The sequence below is a fragment of the Martes martes genome (genome assembly GCF_963455335.1).
Source record: "Martes martes genome assembly, chromosome: 5".
Taxonomy (NCBI): domain Eukaryota; kingdom Metazoa; phylum Chordata; class Mammalia; order Carnivora; family Mustelidae; genus Martes; species Martes martes.
Genome location: NC_137892.1, coordinates 97,276,518 through 97,297,286, shown reverse-complemented (window position 1 = coordinate 97,297,286; position 20,769 = coordinate 97,276,518).

Sequence of the window (20,769 nt, the reverse complement as noted above, 5' to 3'; positions counted from 1 at the left end):
AAAACCAGCATCAGACCTAGAAATACATGATGGCTGCCAGAGGGGAGGGGATCTGGATGCACAAAATGGGTAAAGGAGAATGGGAGTTACAGGCTTCCAGTTTTAGAATGAATAAGTCACAGAAATGAAATGCACATGGTAAGCGGTATAGTCAATGATATTATAATAACATGGTGTAGCACCAGCAGGTAGTACATTTGTGGCATAACATAATGTATAAACTTGTTGAATCACTATGTTGTACACCTGAAACTCATGTAAACTTGTGTGTCAACTACACTCAAATTTTTTTTTAAAGATTTTATTTATTTGATAGAGATCACAAGTAGACGGAGAGGCAGGCGGGGGGGGGGGAGCAGGCTCCCCGCCGAGCAGAGAGCCCGATGTGGGGCTCGATCCCAGGACCCTGGGATCATGACCTGAGCCGAAGGCAGAGGCTTTAACCCACTGAGCCACCCAGGTGCCCCTACACTCAAATTTTTTAAAAAAAAATTGTTTTGAATCTTCCCATCTTTTATTTCAGGAGCATAGAGTTCATTTTCTATTTCTTAAGCAATAGTCTTGAATAAAGTCTTCCATGATATTATTTTTAACAAGTGACCAGTGTCATTTTTCTTTCACAGGGATGAGGTGAGGGAGAAAAGAGGACAGTGGCTGGTTGGTTGTGTGGACTGCTGTAAAGACTACTTCCAAAGAAGCCTGGTGCTGCTCTTCTTGCTGGCAAGCTGTGGTTCCATCCTCTCTCTTCCAGAGGTGACTAAGGCCAACAAGGCCTATGATAGTCCTGTAAGTTTGTTGTGGTTTTTTTTTAAGATTTTATTTATTTTTCAGACAGAGATCACAAGTATGCAGAGAGGCAGGCAGAGAGAGAGGAGGAAGCAGGCTTCCCACTGAGCAGAGAGCCTGATGTGAGGCTCAATCCCAGGACCCTGAGATCATGACCTGAGCTGAAGGCAGAGGCTTTAACCCACTGAGCCACCCAGGCACCCCAATAGTCCTGTAAGTTTAGATGCTTAGTTGAACATAAGAAGATTCCCAGGGGCATATTGCACTTAAGATGACCCTATCCTACCAACTTGCTACTATTTTTCATTTTGTCTTTTAGTGGAGTTTACTTTCTTTTTTTTTTTTTTTTAAGATTTTATTTATTTATTTGACGGAGAGAGAGGTCATAAGTAGGCAGAGAGGCAGGCGGAGACAGAGAGGGGAAGCAGGCTCCCTGCTGAGCAGACAGCCCAGTGCGGGGCTCGATCCCAGGATCCTGAGATCATGACCTGAGCCAAAGGCAGAGGCTTAACCCACTGAGCCACTCAGGCACCCTGGAGTTTACTTTCAACCAAGTAAAACTAGAAAGTGAAATGAGTCTTAATTAGCTTGCTTCATAGTTTTTTGTAGCCTAATCTTTTTTGTCAGTCCTTGATACTTCATTACTATTTTATAGCTCTTGAGAAAGCTGGTACCCTTGTAATGGAGCTGCTTACTTATGTTGGGAGTTTCGAAGAACAATTCATCTATTTTAGTTAGCTGCAAACAGAACAGTAGTTTATTCATAGGTAAAGGAGATAACCAGTATACTATCTTCAAAAACAAAAACCCACATGGGATTTATAAGAAAATGAATAGAGGAAAAAACCCTACAAGTAGTCTAGGACCAGTGAGGTTTGTTTTAGCGTTTTGTAGGATCCCTCGGGATGGGAATAAAACGGATTCCCTGGCAGCTAGTGAAGAGGCTACTCTGAACACCCAGCCCTTGAGCAGGCTGCCTGGGGTCATCTCATAAAAAAACAGAAAACCAATTTCAGTTGTTTATAGATTCTTTGAAAAACCTTGAGAGTTCAACCTTGAGTGTGTATGATAAGCTGTCTCTTTGTATTGTCTGCTGGGGTGCTTTCATTTGGTACCTTTCATTAATTATTAGTCCAGGGCTGTACCATTTCCTCATCAGAATTTCTCAGCACATTCACATAGCCTCAGCTTGGGCAGGATGATGGCAGACGATCCTTCCTGAGGGCTGAATGTGTTTTTCAAAACAATTACACAGATTCAATTGATCAAGCCAGAAACACTGTTCAGAGACCTATAGATAGAACAGAGGAGAACCAAAGAAGGAAAACAGGAACTTTTTTACTCATTTTAATTCTTTTAATGATCCTTTAAATGTAGGTCATTTATTTGAAAGGAAGTATGTTTAGGACTTGGGGAAATTGTTTCAAATATATTCTAACTCTAAAATTAAAGCACATTCAGGCAGATAATGGATTGCTGGAAAATTATTATACACTCTTTATCTAAAGAGCTGTCAAGAATTTATAAATGAATACTACATTGTCTGAAGTACTTAGAGAATACAGACAGCTTCCTTGCACTAATGCTAGCTATCAGCTGTTAATGCATAATAATTATGTCCTCATTGATAATTTTTCCAAGAACATGTTTTCCGTATCTCATTATTGCAATTCTCTTCTTCCTTCACCTTCTCATGCTTTTAACCTTTCCTTTTTTATTTTTATTATTTTTTCTATACAGAGATGAATTCTCAGGAATATAAAAGGATTTAATGGATGAGGGGTTCTGTAGAGACATAGATGGCACATTTAAATCTAGAAAAATGACAGTAGCTTAATTGAGGAAAATAATAAAAAACATCTCTGGAACTATTCCAGGCATCTTTGCATGCCACAGATAAAGAACTATGGGATACTGTGGGAGAAATTTGGACTAAACCTATGGGGAAATGGGACTATGGCAGAAATTCAGTTAAAATTCAGAACATTCCTAAGCTCAGTGCAGACAGTGTGCTTAGGTGCCATAGGAGTTAAAGGGTGAGGAAGACCCTGTGTGTATTTAAGGAATTTATGATCAGACTAAGTTCCTCTCTACTCAGGAGTCCTCTCTTTGAAAGTAAGGTTGACTTGTAGCCATTTTAAATTCCTACAGCCTAGCATAGGACCTGTCAATATCCAGGAAATAGTTATTGAACTAAAGCACACAAAATAGGGGGGTGCCTGGGTGGCTCAGTCAGTTAAGCATCCGCCATCGTTTCAGGTCATGATCTCAAGGTCCTGGGACAGAGCCCGCATCGGGTTCCCTGCTTAGTGTGGGGTCTGCCTCTCCCCCTCGCTCTCAAAATAAATAAGATCTTTAGAAAGAAACAAACCACACAAGGTTGCTTTATAGGAATAAATAAGAAAACTGCCATATTAATCAAGAAATCTTTCTCTACAGCACCTATAGATCTTTAAAAATATATCTCACCTCTCCCTGGGGAACCTGGGTAGTTCACTTAGTTAAGCAATGACTCTTGATTCCATCCCAGGTCATGATCTCAGGGTTGTGGGATTGAGCCCTGCATCAGGCTTCATGTTTAGCAGAGAGTCTGCTTGAGATCCTCTTTTTCCCTCTGCCCCCTCCCCCTGCTCTCTCTCTCTCAAGTAAATAAATTTTGGGAGAAAAAATTATATCTTAGCTCTCCCTTTGAGTTAACGAAGCCTCTAGATTTAACAGATGAGAAAAGCAAACAAAAATAAAAATAATAACCACTTATCGAAAAAAAAAAATAACCACTTATTGAGCTACCTAGTTTATATACTATATTGAGTATTCTGTAGGGTGCTTTACGTGTTTTATCTGACTTTATTCTCACATCATTCTGTGAAGATACAATGAAGCAAATGAAACCCCTGGTGGTGAAGAATTTTTGCACAGTTATATAGCTAGTAAGGGGAAAGACTAGGATCACAGCTCTGTTCTGTTCAACTCCAGAGCCCAAGTTTCTTCCATTGGCCTTTATGGTTCTCAAGCATGAGCAAAATACCTGAAGCCACTAAATACATGCTTCCAATAAGCCAGAAACTTTGACAGGTGTTCTTACTGGAAGGTTACTGCATCCAAGACTTACTGAGAATTACCCACTCATAAAAGTTAAGGTAAACCTTGATTTTCGTAAGTGAGCTATCTGAAGCTGATATTTGAGACATTTTCTTCTCATTTCCAAATCCCATTCATAGTATTTGTTATGATAAAAATACATGTGAATTTTGACTGTGACCTCCAAATATATGTGAGTTTTTATTGCTCTTCTCTTTCTAGGTTTATACACCAGCAAAGAGGGGAGGAATGGAAAGGAGAGTAGAAATTGATGTTTTAGGTACAATAGTAGACAGTACTAGCAGAAGCAGAATTTAATCTCTGGAAGCCATTTTCTGATCTCAAAGCCCATTTTTTCCCTATTCTACCACACCAATTCCCCAAAATTGATAGGATAGTTGTTGAATTGTATTGTACTACCTCTGCCAAAATCTAGCTGCAAATTTTTAGACAGATCTCTCCAAGCATCAGTTTATTCATCTATAAAATGGGATTAATGGTATCGATTATCTCATAGGGCTTAAGTCACTTAATTTGCTAAGTGTCATACCTAACAAGAAGAAAGTCAGCCAGTCTTTCCATGATACTGGCAGTGTAAGATATAGCACATTTTGTATTTGTCTAAATGAAATTAAATCTTGATTTAACATCCATGTGCCAAGGTCGGCTGTATCTCCGACATTAGTAAAATTTGAGGCATCACTCCTCCATTATATTGTAATAAATTCCAGAGTTTACTCAGTTAAAAAGAAAAGGCACTAAGGGGCATGGTCTTCTGTTTCTGTGGGCCATGACACTGGGCCTCCTGGTGTTATGTGTTCCTCAGACAAAGCTGAAGCTGCAAAGAGGGAGTGTTCTCAGCCTCAGCCAGGAGAGTATCATGGAAGTGCCCAAGACCAGGGTTCCTAGACTGCAAACCACATAGTCATTCTGGAGCAGGAGCAGTCCCCTTCAGAGTTGCCGCCAGCTCAGGGCTCCTATGAGCCAGTGGTACCCAAGTGTTGGAGGAGGAGGTCATTGAGAGGACATGACTACTGATTGACCTACAAGGTAGATCCGGCAATCAAAGTCTCCTCATCCCCTCCCTTATCTTTGGAAGGGTACATTCTGCCCACCGTCCCCACAATAGGACCTGTTTCAAGGAGGTAGCCTTGAGAGAGCAATGTGTTATTGAGACCATCTGGATGATATATATGACAGAACTCAGTGAAGGCTTCCATATAAACCTTTAAGATTTCTGGCAGGCGGTATGGAAAGGTCCTCCTCTTGCGTCCACCTAAGACAAGCCTTATATGTAAGTTCCCTTGCCTTTTTTTTTTTATTATTAAGATTTGCTTATTTATTTGAGAGAGAAAAAGAGAGAGTGTTCAAGCAGGGAGAGGGACAGAGGGAGGGAGAGGGAATCTCAAGCATACTCCCCCCTGACGACGGACCCCAACTCCGAACTCCATTTCATGACCCTGAGATCATGACCTGAGCCAAAGTCAAAAGTTGAATGCTCAACCTGCTGAGCCACCCAAGTGTCCTCATTCCCTTGCTTATTAAAACTGCCACCTACAGATTGTAGTGCTCTGACTCTTTCTTCAGTCCCTCTTTGCTTTATATATGCAGCAACCATTTCAGATTTCACCCAGGAAAGTCAAATTTTTGAACGAAGACCAAGTTGCAACCTCCTCAGTTAGAGAATGCACAGCATCTGTGCCCTCCTCTCTTGAACAGGATTAGCTTCTTTTAATTGACCAGACTTTGTAAAAGGGACTCTGTGTAGGGTTGCTTAATGTGGATTTTCCATTTCAGACTTGAAACCCTAACAGATTGTTAAACTGTCCCTTCCCAACTCCCAGTCACTTCTTTGTACTTAACCTCATGATGAACTAACGAGGCCAGTCAACAGACTGTATTTTGAGTACAGCACTGTTATACATACTTGTTCAGCATAACATACATATTTTGCTATATTTTGCTTTTTGGCCATTATGTCTTGGAGATCTTTCAATGGAAGTCCAAATTTAGAGCAATCTGTAGACCACATGAAACTGAGTAGGGGGGAAAAACTGTTTTTGTGAAGTGCTGAGAAGTTTGAGGCTGTTTGTAGCACACTCTTACCTAGTAAAAGCTGACTGGTACACATATTTCTACTTGTATTTTACTAACATTGCCTAGAATTCATCGCTGTCATTTCCTTTCCCTTAAAACAAATAAGAGAATTAGCAATATGTTTTACTGCTTTATTTGTTCAACATTATTATTTAGATTCCACTTTTCCCTTATGAATTCTTTTTTTTTCTTTTTTGCTGAAATATATAATAAGGAAACTCTTTGAGAAGAAGTCTGTGGGTAGTAAACTGAATTCTTTAGTTGTCTTAAATTGTTGAGATTTTGCCGTCGCAAATGTGTTAGTTTATTTGTGCAGAGGTTCAGAGTTCATGGTTCTCAGGACTTTTGAGCTATTACTTCTTTATCTTCTTGGATTTGGCACTGTCAGTGAGAAATCTGATATCAGTCTTGTTTTCATGCATTCCTTATTCCAGTATTTTGATTCAGTATTTGTTTGGAATTTTTTTTTTAGGTATTTCTATATTCTCCTGAGAATTTTTTGTATGCCAAGTTCTTGTATGTTTGGTAACGTATGTCAGTTGCTGTTATGCTTGAAGGATAATTTGGCCATTTTAGATGATTGGGTGACACTGTTTTCTTATACTCTTGTAGATATGTCTTCCTTAACTCCTAGCATGAGTAGTAGTTACAGAGAAGACTAAAGCAACCTGACTTTTCCCTGTATATATCGCTCCCTTTTCTGCTTAGATGACCATATACTTCTTTCTTCAGGTAAATTCTTTCCTTAGCTAAGTTCAAAACCATGTTATATCTTAGTTCTTTAAACTAATTTTTCCTAAGACATCTGGGAAGTAGAATGTTCTTTAGATATGCAGATTAAAACCTTTCTATAATTTGAAATTTTAAAATGTTCATTTGGTCTTTGCATGGTTTTCAGTTCCATTCTTTATAAATTCTGTTGCACTAGGGGCACTGGGGTGGCTCAGTCAGTTAAGCGTCTGACTCTTGATTTCGGCTCAGGTCATGATATCATCCAGGTTCATGGGTCAAGCCTCGCCTGGGTCTCTGCCCTGCTGAACGTGGAGACCACTTGGGAGTCTCTCTCTCCCTCTCCCTCTGACCCTCCCTTCCTGCTCATGCTCTCTAAATAAATAGATAAATAAGTAACATTCTGCCTCACAGGCACTAAGTATATATGTGTTAGATCTTCAGCCTTCAGTTTACCATTTTCTTCATAATAATTTCCATATATTTATTATTTTCCATTACTCTTTATTTATAATTTCATCTATCCTCTCAACATGTACCTGAATGTGATTTTAAGTCATCTTTATCCTATTTTAAATTGTTTTTAATATAGGTTTTTTCACTTTTTTCCCTTATGTTATTCCAGAATTCAGCTGGCTCCTTTTATCTTCTGCTGTCTTAACAATTTATTTGCCTTTCTTGTGAGCTTTTCTTTTGTGGACAGGTAATGTCACCTGAATTTATTTGAGGCCATGGAGACTTATTTGAGCTCCTGATCTGTTGGGCATTTGCTCTTGCAATGTATTTTCTTTGCCTATCTGCTTTTTATTTTCCCTCTCTGCTTTTTTTGGAGTGTGTATACATACCTTAAAATTTCTGGTTCTTCTGCTCTTAATGGATCAAGTTATTCAAAGAATATAGTTAGGGAAACTGAGTAGAAGTAGAGTTGATATGAGTTAGAACACTGTAGGTTTAGGTTTCTCATCTTAAAAATGCTCTTAGAAAACCTGTGATTTCCTTTGTCTTGGGGCACCTCTGATCTCAGCTTTCAATGTTCTAGCAGTTTTTACACATATCAAGTCCTTTATGTCACAGCTCGGCTGCTGAGATCAGGTGATGTTCAGTAACCATGTGTGCTCTTGTCTTGACTCCATTTTATCCATCCATGAGCACTCCAGGTTATAGACCTGGAAAATAATGTATCAGGATGGCCATCCATTCTATTTTACTTTCCCTGTGTCTCTGTCAAGTTTACAGTCCCTATTACCTTTGTTAGTCCTTTTGTCCTTCCAAATCTTGTTGCTCATTTAGGACAGAATCATTAGCTTTAAGGCAAGTGTTTCTTGTTCATAACTTAAGCCTATACCTGTCTATTCCTAATGTCCTCCCTTGTTTTAGTCTAGATTTTCCGCTATGGAAAACATACCCCACATTTTGTAATTTATTTGAAAATTAAGATCTTTCTCTTTGCATTCTTTTGGATGTTTTTAGTTGGTTTCATGGAGTTGAGAGTACAATAAAAAGAGACTTCACTCCATCATCCTCAACGGAAAAACCAGAACACCTTTGAAAAAGTTGAATTGACATGGTGAAAAATTGACAGAATTTTTGTTGATATGAATTGCAGAAATGCTTAAGATGCAGAACCAACAAAGCTTGTTGATACATAGAATATAGAAACCAGAAAAAAGGGAGTTGTTAATGATAGTCATTATATTTTCTTGGTTTGAGGTACTATGAAGACAATGGTGCTACTTGTGTGATGAAGTCTGGTTGGCCAGACTGCTATGGGAAAGTGTATTAAAGGTTCCATCTTAAATGGAGTATGAGAAATGAAAAAATCTTTGAGATATCCAGGTGGGGATTTCACATATGCTCTTGGATATAAGTCTGAAGCTCAAGGAAGAGGTTGAAGTTTAATATGAATTTGGAATAGGTTAGCCTAAATGTGGTAATTAAAGGACTGAGAATGGGTGAACTGGTCTTGGAGGTTGTATAGATAGAAAAGAGGAGAGGGCAAGCTCTGAGACACTCTGATATTTAGAGGTCAAGTATTAGAGAAAGAGAAAGGAGGCTGAGATAAGAGAACACAATGTCTCTGAAGTCAAGATGTGATACAGTTTGAAAGAGAGAGGAGTCAAACATATGAAATGAGTCTGAGTGTTGGAGTAGAATGAATAGAGTTCCCATTGAATTTGGCAACATGAAACTCACTAATGACCCTGACAAAAGCACCTTCAGTACATTGTTGGGTAAGGAGCCAATATTGCAGTGGCTCAAGTTGGCAAGTTAGATGAAAGTGAGAAAACAGAAAGGTAACATTTTTAAGAGGTTTACTTGTAAATAGTTGGTTCTTTCGTAAATAGGTAGTGAGATGTAGCATCAAGCCTTTTGTTTAATTTTAACATGATACTAGAGCATGTTTGTATTCCACTGGAAATGATACATAGAGGGGAAGAGATTAATTATACAGGAGAGTACTGGAATTATTGACATTGTGTAGATCTTAATAAGGTGAGAGGGAATTTGATCTAGAGCCAAGGTGAAGGGTCTTTCTCTGGAGAGATATGTGTGGTCATATCTCTTATTGAGACAAGATGGAAGATGAGGAATGGGTGTTAATGCAGAAAGGTTTTTTTTTTTAATTCAGTGGTGGGAAGATGATGAAATTTCTTTCTGATGTCTTCTGTATTCTCTGTAAAATTTGAGGGGAAGTCATCAGATTGCTGAGGAGGAACAATTTTGTGAGGCTTGAGATAATGATGGCATTAGAAATGCTTTCACTGGGGGTGCCTGTGTGGCTTAGTGGGTTAAGCCTCTGCCTTCAGCTCAGGTCATGATCTCAGAGTCCTGGGATAGAGCCCCACATCAGGCTCTCTGCTCAGCAGGAAGCCTGCTTCCCCCCTCTCTCTCTGCCTGCCTCGCTGCCTACTTGTGATCTATCTCTCTCTCTCTCTCTCTGTTAAATAAATAAATAAAATCTTTAAAAAAAAAAAAAAGAAATGCTTTCACTGTTAGGAACTCAAAACATCTGCCCTGTTATATTTGATATATTTAAATAATGACTCTATATTCAGGGATTCTTATTCCAGAAAATAGTTAATGAAACTATAAAGCAAAGACAAATGCCTGTTGATACAATACCGTATGAACTAGAGCTTATTAGCGTATCCATTTTACAGATTGAAAAACTTGGCCTTTCAGATGTTAAATAATTTGCTCAATGTGACACAGCAGGGAGATGAGACAACTGGAGCTCAATGCAAACTGTCTGATCTCAAGGTTTGCGCTGCTAATCACTACACTGTATTGCCTGTACTCTTCATAAAATTTAGAACACATGCACACACAATGAAGAGACTTTTTTTCATTACTGTCCTTACCTCTGCTTCAGAAGTCCTAACACACCCAACAAACTTTTAGATTCTGAATAAAATGAACACCTGATTTCTACATTACTAAAGTCAAGAGTCAGAAATAAAACTATATATTCTAACCTTAGCATTTTCCATACACATCATGAATTTTTATTTTTAGTCTTTAATAACCAGGCAGTGATGAAATAACTAGAAATTTGGCAGAACTTTGTATTGTACATTATGAATGTGTGTCTTTATGAATAATCTCTCTCTTCTCAATCTGATATAAACATTTCCTTTTATGAACATGTTAATTTTTCTACATGGTGGTTTCCTTTCACTTTTCTTTTTTAATAAGTCAAACACAAGAATGCTGAGATCTCAGAGAGTATCTATATAAAGCAGAGGAGAACAAAAGGTGCTTGGCATTGAGTTAATGAATTATATTTTAAAAGATTCTGAAAAGTGTTGGAATAATGTGGGTATGTTATTCATGAATCCTGTTTATTTCTCTTGTTTTTCTTTGCTTAGAAGAGCTATCTGCAGTTTAGATGCAAAAGTTCCATTTGACATTTCAATTATTATTAAAGATAATTTAAGAGTGGATAGGAGATATTTAGCTAGAGAGAGGAAATGCAATAAAAAGAAAGAAACCGTTATCAGGGAGGGGTAAAAAAAGGAAACTGAGGGGCACCTGGGTGGCTCAGTGGGTTAAGCTGCTGCCTTCAGCTCAGGTCATGATCTCAGGGTCCTGGATCGAGTCCCACATCGGGGGTCTCTGCTCGGCAGGGAGCCTGCTTCCTCTCTCTCTCTGCCTACTTGTGATCTCTCTCTCTCTCTCTCTGTGTCAAATAAATAAATAAAAATCTTTAAAAAAAGGAAACTGACAAATGTTTCTGTTATTCCTACATTTTCTAACACATTGGTCATTTACTATAAAATTTTATGAAAGAGGCTTGAATTATGATCCTGTTTTTTGGAAGAGAAAAATGAAACATCATAAAAATGTATAATTTGGTTTAGGGTGAATGTTATATTAATTATGTATAACACATAAAATTGATGTCTCTCCCTTTTTTCTGATATTCTTCTTGCTTACTTTGATTCAGGAAATCTTGGTTGTGGAAGGGTTACTGCTGACCTATATTGGGAAAAAATTGAAATTTTATTTTTCTTCTTGGTAGAGTGGCTCTACCTGAAAGATATGCTATCCTAGATCACAAGATCCAATATATATAGGGCTTAAGAATAAAGAGCCTTACAACCAAATGGGTAAGGAAGAAGTAAAACTTAAACTTTTTGATGACATGATACTATATATAGAAAACCTTAAAAGACTCCACCAAAAAACCACTGTAACTGATCAATGAATTCAGTAAGGTCACAGGATACGAAATCAATATACAGAAATCCGTTGCATTTCTATACTCTAATAATGAAACAAGAGGAAGAGAAATTAAGAAAACAATTCCATTTACAATTGTACCAAAGATAATAGAATATCTAGGAATAAATTAAACTGAAGAGGTAAAAGACCTATACTCTGAAAACTCTAAAACAATGATGAAAGAAATTGAAAACAAAACAGAAATGGAAAGACATTCCATGCTCATGGCTTGAAAGAATAGATATTGTTAAAATGTCTATATGGCCCGAGAAATCTACACATTTAATGCAATCCCTATCAAAATACCGACAGAATTTTTCACAGAACTAGAACAAACAATCCTAATATTTGTATGGAACCACAAAAGACCCCAAATAGTAAAAGCAGTCTTAAAAAAGAAAAACACAACTAGAGGTATCACAAGTCCAGACTTCAAGTTCTATTACAAAGCTGTAGTAATCAAAACAGTATTCTCAGGGCACCTGGGTGGCTCAGTGGGTTAAAGCCTCTGCCTTCGGCTCAGGTCATGATCTCAGGGTCCTGGGATGGAGCCCCGCATCGGGCTCTCTGCTCAGCAGGGAGCCTGCTTCCCCTTCTCTCTCTGCCTGCCTCTCTGCCTACTTGTAATCTCTGTCAAATAAATAAAATCTTTTTTTTTAATTTTTATTATTTATTCACTTGATAGACAGAGATCATGAGTAGGCAGAGAGGCAGGCAGAGAGAGAGAGGAGGAAGCAGACTCCCCGCAGAGCAGAGAGCCCGATGTGGGGCTCGATTCCAGGACCCCGAGATCACAACCTGAGCCAAAGGCAGAGGCTTAACCCACTGAGCCACCCAGGTGCCCCAATAAATAAAATCTTTAAAAAAAACAAACAAACAAAAAAAAAAAAACAGTGTTCTCCTGGCACCAAAATAGACACATAGATCAATGGAAAAGATTAGAAAACCCAGAAACAAACCCAAAATTATAGTCAGTTAATCTTTGACAAAGCAGGAAAAAACATCCAGTGCGAAAAAGTCTCTTAGACAGCTGGTGTTAGGAAAACTCAACAGCTACATGCAAAAGAATGAAACTGGACCACTTTCTCACACCATACACAAAAAATAAACTCAGAACAGATTAAGCACCTAACTATGAGACCTGACACCATAAAAATCCTAGAAGAGAGCACAGGCAGTGGTATCTCTGACATCTGCCATAACAGCATCTTTCTAGATATGTCTCCTGAGAAAAGGGAAGCAAAAGCAAAAATAAACTACTAAGACTTCACCAAATAAAACTTCTGTACAGCAAAGGAAACAATCAACAAAACAAAACTCCCTGAATGGGAGAAGATATTTGCAAATGACATATCTGATAAAGGGTTAGTATCCAAAATGTTTAAGGAAATGATACAGCTCAACACACAAAAAACAAATAATCCAATTAAAAGTTGGGCAGAAGACATGAATTGACCTTTTTCCAGAGAAGACATACAGACGTCTTCACTTGGGCGGCTCATTTGGTTAGGCATCCAGCTCTTGATTTCAGCTTGGGTCATGATCTCAGGGTTGTGGGATCAGGGCCCAGGTAGGACTCCGTGCTTGGCTTGGAGTCTGCTAGTCCCACTCACTCTGCTCTTCCCCCATTCCTGTGTGTACTCTCCCATGCTTTTTCTCTCAAAAACATAAAATCTTTTTCAAAAAATACTTAAAAAAAAAAAAAGACAGGGGCACCTGGGTGCCTCAGTGGGTTGAGCCTCTGCCTTCAGCTCGGGTCATGATCTCAGGGTCCTGGGATCAAGCCCCATATCGAGCTCTGCTCAGCAGGGAGCCTGCTTCCCTTCCTCTCTCTCTGCCTGCCTCTCTGCCTACTTGTGATCTCTCTCTCTGTCAAATAAATAATAAATAAAATCTAAAAAAAAAAAAGACATACAGATGACCAACAGACACATGAAAAGATGCTCAACATCACTCATCATCGGGGAAATGCAATTCAAAACCACAAGGAAATCTCACGTCATACCTGTCAGAATGGCTAAAATCAAAAAAACAAGAAACAACAGCATTGGTGACGATGTGGAGAAAAAGGAACCCTTGTGCACTGTTGGTGAGAATGCAAACTGATGCAGCCACTGCGGGAACAGTATGAAGTTTCCTCAGAAAGTTAAAAATAGAACTACCCTATGCTCCAATAATGGCACTAATGGGTATTTACCCAAAGAATACAAAAACACTAATTCAAAGGGACACGTGCACCCCTGGGATCACAACAGCATCATTTACAATAGCCAAATTATGGAAGCAACCTAAGTGTCCATCCATAGATGAATGGATAAAGAAGATGTGATTCTGTATATACAATGGAATATTATTCAGTCATGAAAAAGGACGAAATCTTGCCATTTGCAACAACATGGATGGATCTAGAGATTAAGATGCTAAGAAAAAAAAAAAAAAAAAGATGCTAAGCAAAATAAGCCAGCCAGAGAAAGACAAATACTGTATGATTTCACTCATATGTGGAATTTAAGAAGCAAAACAAACAAATAAAAAGAAGAGAATGAGAAACCAAGAAACTATAGAAAAGAAACAGATGGTTGTCACAGGGGAGGTAGGTGGGAGGGTAGGTGAAATATTTGAAGAGGATTAAGAGTACACTCATCTTGATGATAACTGAGTAATATATGGAAGTGTTGAATCACTGTATTCTACACATAGAATGAATATAACACTATGTTTACTACACTGGAATTAAAAACAGAATTTAAGGGGTACCTGGGTGGCTCAGTGGGTTATGCCTCTGCCTTCGGCTCAGGTCATGATCCCAGGGTTCTGGGATCGGGCCCCATATCAGGCTCTCTGCTCGGTGGGGAGCCTGCTTCCCCATCTCTCTCTTTGCCTGCCTCTCTGCCTACTTGTGATCTCTGTCAAATAAATAAAATCTTTAAAAAATAGAATTTAAAAAAAGAATAAAGAGCTTTAGACAATACAGAAAAGTATCATACAATTTGCATTTTCTGAGGAAAAGGAAGATACCTCTGAGCAGAGGTATGCCATATCTAAAGGTGGAACTTCCTGAGTCTTTGATAAGGAATTTTTTTTTCTTTCAATGGAGGTAACCATATCTTGATCACATAATTTCTTTTTGATAACACAAACATTTTTAAGACAAAGCTTCTATGATTTATGTTTTCAAAAAGTTCTCATTGCTATATTTGAAGGTGAATTCATTAATTTGTTCTTGTAATTCGGTAAAATAAGAGTTGAATTTGCTTTCCAATCACAATTACAAAGGGTGGGGGGCACGTGGGTAGCCTAGTCAGTGGAGCAACTGACTCTTAGGATCTAAGTTCTTGATTTCAGGTTGTGAATTTAAGCCCCACATTGGGCAGGGAGCCTAATTTAAGTAAGTAAATAAAAGAGTGAATAAATGGAGAGATTCTAATAACATACCTAGAACTATATACGAATCTTTTTTTCATTGCCTTTGGCCTCACTTAAATGTCAAATACAGCAGACGTGTATTTTGCCACAAGCTTAAGGTCCTGGAAGTTCCTTAACCAGAAATGTTGAAAAAAAAAAACAAAAAAAAAACCTGCACATGTCTCCTTTAAAGAAAGCACTGGGTGTGGTGTATAAACAACGAATTTTTGAACACTGAAAAAAAATTAAATTAAAAAAAAAAGAATGGGTATTAGAAAAATCAGGGGACTAAATTTCCAGTTATTCCATTTTACCCCTTACCAGTATTCTTGATCTTGAAATGTGCTGCTTAAAGTTGAATGCCTCTTTTGAGAGTCAGAATTTTTAGTAAGATCCTAACCAGCAGAGAGGAGTCTCCTTCTCACTAGGAATGAAAATTATTTTCCTAAATCGGTAATGTATATTTCTAACTGATGATTCTTTAAATTAATGAAAGTTTATGACCCAGAAGATAGGAAATGCTTTAAAATGTGACATAGCCTTAAGAAATTCAAAATATTATCTAAAATTCTTGCATATTCTAGAAGCAAGATTGGCTCTGTATCTTATAGACCAAAACTATTAGGAAAGAAGAGATTTTTTTTTCTTTCAGATTCATGTTCTTTAAGATTCCAAAATTCTTTTAATTTAAACTATTTCACTTATTTTTTATAGCAATCCAGTGAAATAAATATGAACTGGCATTATCACAGGTAAATCAATTCTCCCCACAGTTCACTGCTTTGAGGTAAATCACCCTGTCAAGGAGGTGGTAAGAATTTGATGGTGGCTCCAAAGCACCAAATGTTTGATATAATTCCCTAAGCCTCAGTTCATATACTTTCTTGTCTCTGATTTATTGAAGAATAAGAAATAAGTAGTCTGAAGATCAAACAAGCAAGACTGAAAATAAAGGGCCGGGAGAAAATGATACATCCTAGAGGATGAATCTTGGGAGGAAATGGATGATTAGATTTCATCTGCTATCCTAGGGTCATGTCTCTGCTTCTTTGGTAATTAAACTGCAGGCTAAAATTTTGAAAAAAGGAGAGAGAGAGAAAGAGAATACCCACATTATAAAAGTTCAGACTGGCATCTGTGATAAATTATTAAAGATTAATTTAATTAAAATATTAATTTAAAATGTTTGTAAGAAGTATTCGCTTTAGATAACATAGTGCCTTTCTCCAGAAAAGAATGCTATCTTCCTGTGCTTGGGGAGATGATAATCAGACTGGCATACTGGCAATCAATGTGAATTCATTAAGCAGGAAGTAAACAGGTGTTTCAAAAATTCTCTATGTATAAATACTTTGACCATTTAATAGATTTGATGTTCAAAATTGATAAAACAAACAAATAAACGAAATAAGGCAAGCAAACAATGGAAGAATCCTGTGGGAAATATATTTTCCACCACAGAGTATTTTGTCCTCAGAAACTATTCTGACTACCCACCTCTCCAAGATATTTAAAACTTATCTTAGCTAATGCCAGCCTTTACACGATCTATTTGCTGCTTTTTTTCTTGATTACCAAAATAAACATGCTGAACGTAGAAAAAAATGGGGAAAAGTAGAAGCACTTAATATTTAAAAATTAATTGTCACTCAGCTATAACCAACTTTGATGCTTTATAGATCATTATTTTATGGTTTTTTTCCCTGGTTGCAATACCTTTGTGTATTCGCCTTCATAAGTACACACGGAAACTCAAAATAAAAACAAAAATATAGTTTGAGGGGTTTTTTTCCCATTTTATATATAGTGATATACATATTTTTGTGAAAGCAGTATATTGTATTTATTTGTATAGATCATTATCATTCTTTTTTTTTAATAGTTTGTAATGACTGATAGAAACCTAACTTAATATCCAGTATCCTTTTCCTTCTGATAGAATCCCAGTTTTATTGAGAGCAGCAGTGTGCCCAGCTGCAGCAACAAAATCAGCTAAATTTACCAGAGTCCTTTACAGTTTACATAGCCATTGACACACTCCCTGCCAATGAGATTACAGGGGTTTCAGAGGAATTTTGTTTTCTCAGTACAGGTCCTGCCTCTACTTCTTTATCTTTTTCCTCTTTCCTGTTGTCTTAAAATATGGACAAAATGGCTGGGCTATGATTTCACCCTGAGAGAAAGGTTATGCAAATCGCCAACATTTTCCTCTTGACATTCCATGCTTACAAATTTCTAATCATTCGCTAAGAATGAAATTGAGCCCTTATCTTACATCATACACAGAAGTCAACTCAAAATAGAGTAATTACACAAGACCTGGAACCATAAAATGACTAGAGGAAAACATGGAGGAAAAGCTTTTTAACATTGGTCTTGTCAACGATATTTTGGAATTGTCACCAAAAGCACAGGCAACAAAAGCAAAAATAAACAGTTTACTCCAGCAAACTAAAATCTTCTGCACAGCACAGGAAACCATTAACAAAATGAAAAGACAACTTACTGAATAAGGGAAGATATTTGCAAATCATGTATCTGATAAAGGTTGATATCCAAAATATATAAGGAACCCACCTAAGTCAGTAGCAAATCATTATCATCATAATAATACACTTAAAAAGTCATCAGAGGATTTTCAAAGAAGTAATACAGATGGCCAACAAGTACGTGGAAAGATGCTAAATATCACTAATCATTAGGGAAATTCAGGTCAAAATCCCAGTGAGATATCACCTCATACCTGTTAGAATGACTTTTATCCAAAAACAAAACAAAACAAAACAAAAAACAACAACAACAACAAAAAAACCCACAAAATAATAAGTGTTGACAAAGATAAGGAGTAAAGGAAGCCCTTGTGCACTGTTGGTGGGAATGTAAATTCGTATAGCCACTCTGGAGTTGAGTTTGAGTTGCTTCAAAAAATTTAAAAAATAGAACTACCATATGATTCAGCAATTCTGAGTATTTATCCAAATTAAAAGCACAAATTCAAAAAGTTCTGTGCACTCTTTTGTTCATCACACCATTATTTTACAATAGCCAGTATATGGCAACAACCTAAATGTTCATCAGTGGATGAATGGATAAAGAAATGCAGTATATATAAAAATGGAATATTATTCATGCATAAAAAAGAAGAAAATGTCATTTCTGACAACATGGATGAAATTTGAAGGCATTACACTAAGTAAAATGAGTCTGAAAACGACAAATACTGTAAGATCTTTAATTTATATGTGGAACCTTAAAAAAAAAAAAAAACAAGAACAAAAAACAAAAACTGAGCTTGTGAATATGAAAAACAGATTGGTGGTTGTCTACGCCATGAAGGGGCCTAAAGAGTGAAGGGGGTCAAAAGGTATAAATTTCCAGTTATAAAAATGAATGAGTCATGAGGATGTAATGTTACACTGAGCGAAAAAAGTCCAACAGAGAAAGACAAATACTCTATGATGTCACTTATATGTGAAATCTAAAAAGATAAACTCCTCAGTAACAAAATGTAGCATGGTGGTTATCAGAGGTTAAGGGTGAAGAAAAAATAGAGATAGCAGTCGGAGGGTACAAACTTTCAACTGTAAGGTGACTACTGGAGACCTATGATACACAGTTTAGTGACTATAGTTAATGTATACTTGAAATTTGCTAAGAGTTGATCTTAAGTGTTTACAGACACACACATAGGTAACTATATGAGGTGATACTAATGTTAATTAGCTTGATTGTGGTAATAACTTCACAATGTATATGTATATCAACACATCATGGTGTACATCTTACATATATGTAATTTTTATTTGTTAGTCATATTTCAGTAAGTTGGAACAACAAAAACCCTAATTTTCTTAAGCCACTGCTTACTTAACAGTTGTTACAATTGAATGTACCTCTTGTGATATATGAAATTATAAAAATGGAAACACCATATTTTAATAGAATACATGAAATACAGAGAAAAATAAAATTAGGATGCACTATTTAAAAAATAGTGAACATGTCATAAATTATCTAACCATTCAACAAGTAAAGGGCATTTTGAATATCTTCAGTGTTTTGTTATTACAACAGTGATATAATGGGATTATTTGTACCTATCTATGCCAGTCTACTTTTTCTACCATTTTTTTACCATTTTGCATTCTTTGAGGTTTTTTGGATCAATCTGGCATCTCACTAATTCACATTTTATCCAGGTTTCTTCTTATTTTTAGGCCATTATTATGTTTTTAAATTTGAGCATTTATTTGTGAGCTTATATTTGTGTATATTTACATACATTAAATATTTTACACATATTAGCAATATTATAAAAATGACATAAAAATATGAAATACTTTTATGAAAGAGAATATGTTCAATATTATTAAGAATTATATATTTTATATTTAAGGTCTAAGCACCAAAATAGGGTTTTTTTAATATGTATTTATTTATTTTAGAAGAAAGGAGAGTATGAGCCGGGGGAGAGGCAGAGGGAGAGAGAGAATCCTCAAGCAGATTCCCTGCTGAGTGGAGAGCTGGATGCAGGGATCAGTCCCAGGACCCTGAGATCATGACCTGAGCCAAAATCAAGTGTTGGTAACTCAACCAACTGAGCAACCCAGGTGTCCCCAAAATAGTTTATTTCCAAGATATACATTTCTTTTATTATGAGTAAAGAAGATTTTTAAAGGATACTAATTTTACTTATCCAAAGTTTTATTCTTTTTTTCCCTCTGCTATGTCTAGTTCATTGTAATGTTAATTTTCATATATTTTGGGTTTGACAGTTCCAACCTCCTCAACCCCTACCAGCCTTTCATGTTTGCTTCTGAATACATGAAAATTCTTAGGAAATTCTAGACTGCAGTTTAAAAAAAGAAACAGGGGCACCTGGGTGGCTCAGTGGGTTGGGCCTCTGCCTTCCACTCAGGTCATGATCTCAGGGTCCTGGGATGGAGCCCCACATCGGGCTCTCTGCTTGGCAGGGAGCCTGCTTCCCACTCTCTCTGTGCCTGCCTCTCTGCCTAATTGTGATCTCTCTCTCTCTCTCTGTCAAATAAATAAATAAAAATCTTTAGAAAAAAATAAAAATAAAAGGCAAGAAACATTCCTTTGGTTTACATGATATTTACTCTGAAGACTTTGCTGTTAATGTAGATTTTGACTACTATACACTTTGCTGCGGGTAGATAGTGATGATACCTGGGAGCAGACATAGCTTATGAGTCCCTGATTTTCAGGATTCTGGCTCCTTGAAGCTTCTTTGTGGTTGTGAGGTATCTGGGACACGTATCAAATTCATTGGCCCAGTCTGGGTGTGTCTAGTGTGAAAATATCTACTTCACAAAGCTGTGCTCTTTGGTTTATTGGCAAGGGGATAGAGTGAGGTCTCAGAGTCCATCATTTAGATAGTAGAAAAATTAGCTAAGCCAAAATGTGCATTTCCCTCATTACCACTGAGGTCAAATATCTTTTCATACATTTCATTAACCAGTACTATCTATATTTTCATGAATTACATGTTTATTCTCTTTACCCCTATCATATTGTGTGTGTGTTGTATTTGTTTTTCAATGATTTAAGGGTATTTGCCTACTTTATATATTAAAAATACTTTGTCCTCATGTCATTTGCATTTCTCATCATTTGCTTTTTTCTATTCAGAATTTTTAAAATTTATTGTACTTAAATGTGTTACTCTCATTTCTGGCTTTTTCTTTTTCTGGATTTTGCTTTTTGAAGATCTTTAAGAAAGCTTTCTTTTGGGGCACCTGGCTGGCTCAGTCAGTAGAACATGTGACTCTTGATGTCAGAGGGCATGAGTTCAAACCACATGTTGGGCATAGAGATTACTTAAATAAATACATAGTTAGATAGATGGATAGGTAGATGGATGGACAGATAGATAGGTGCATAGGTAGGTAGGTAGGTAGATAGATACATAGTTAGATACATATA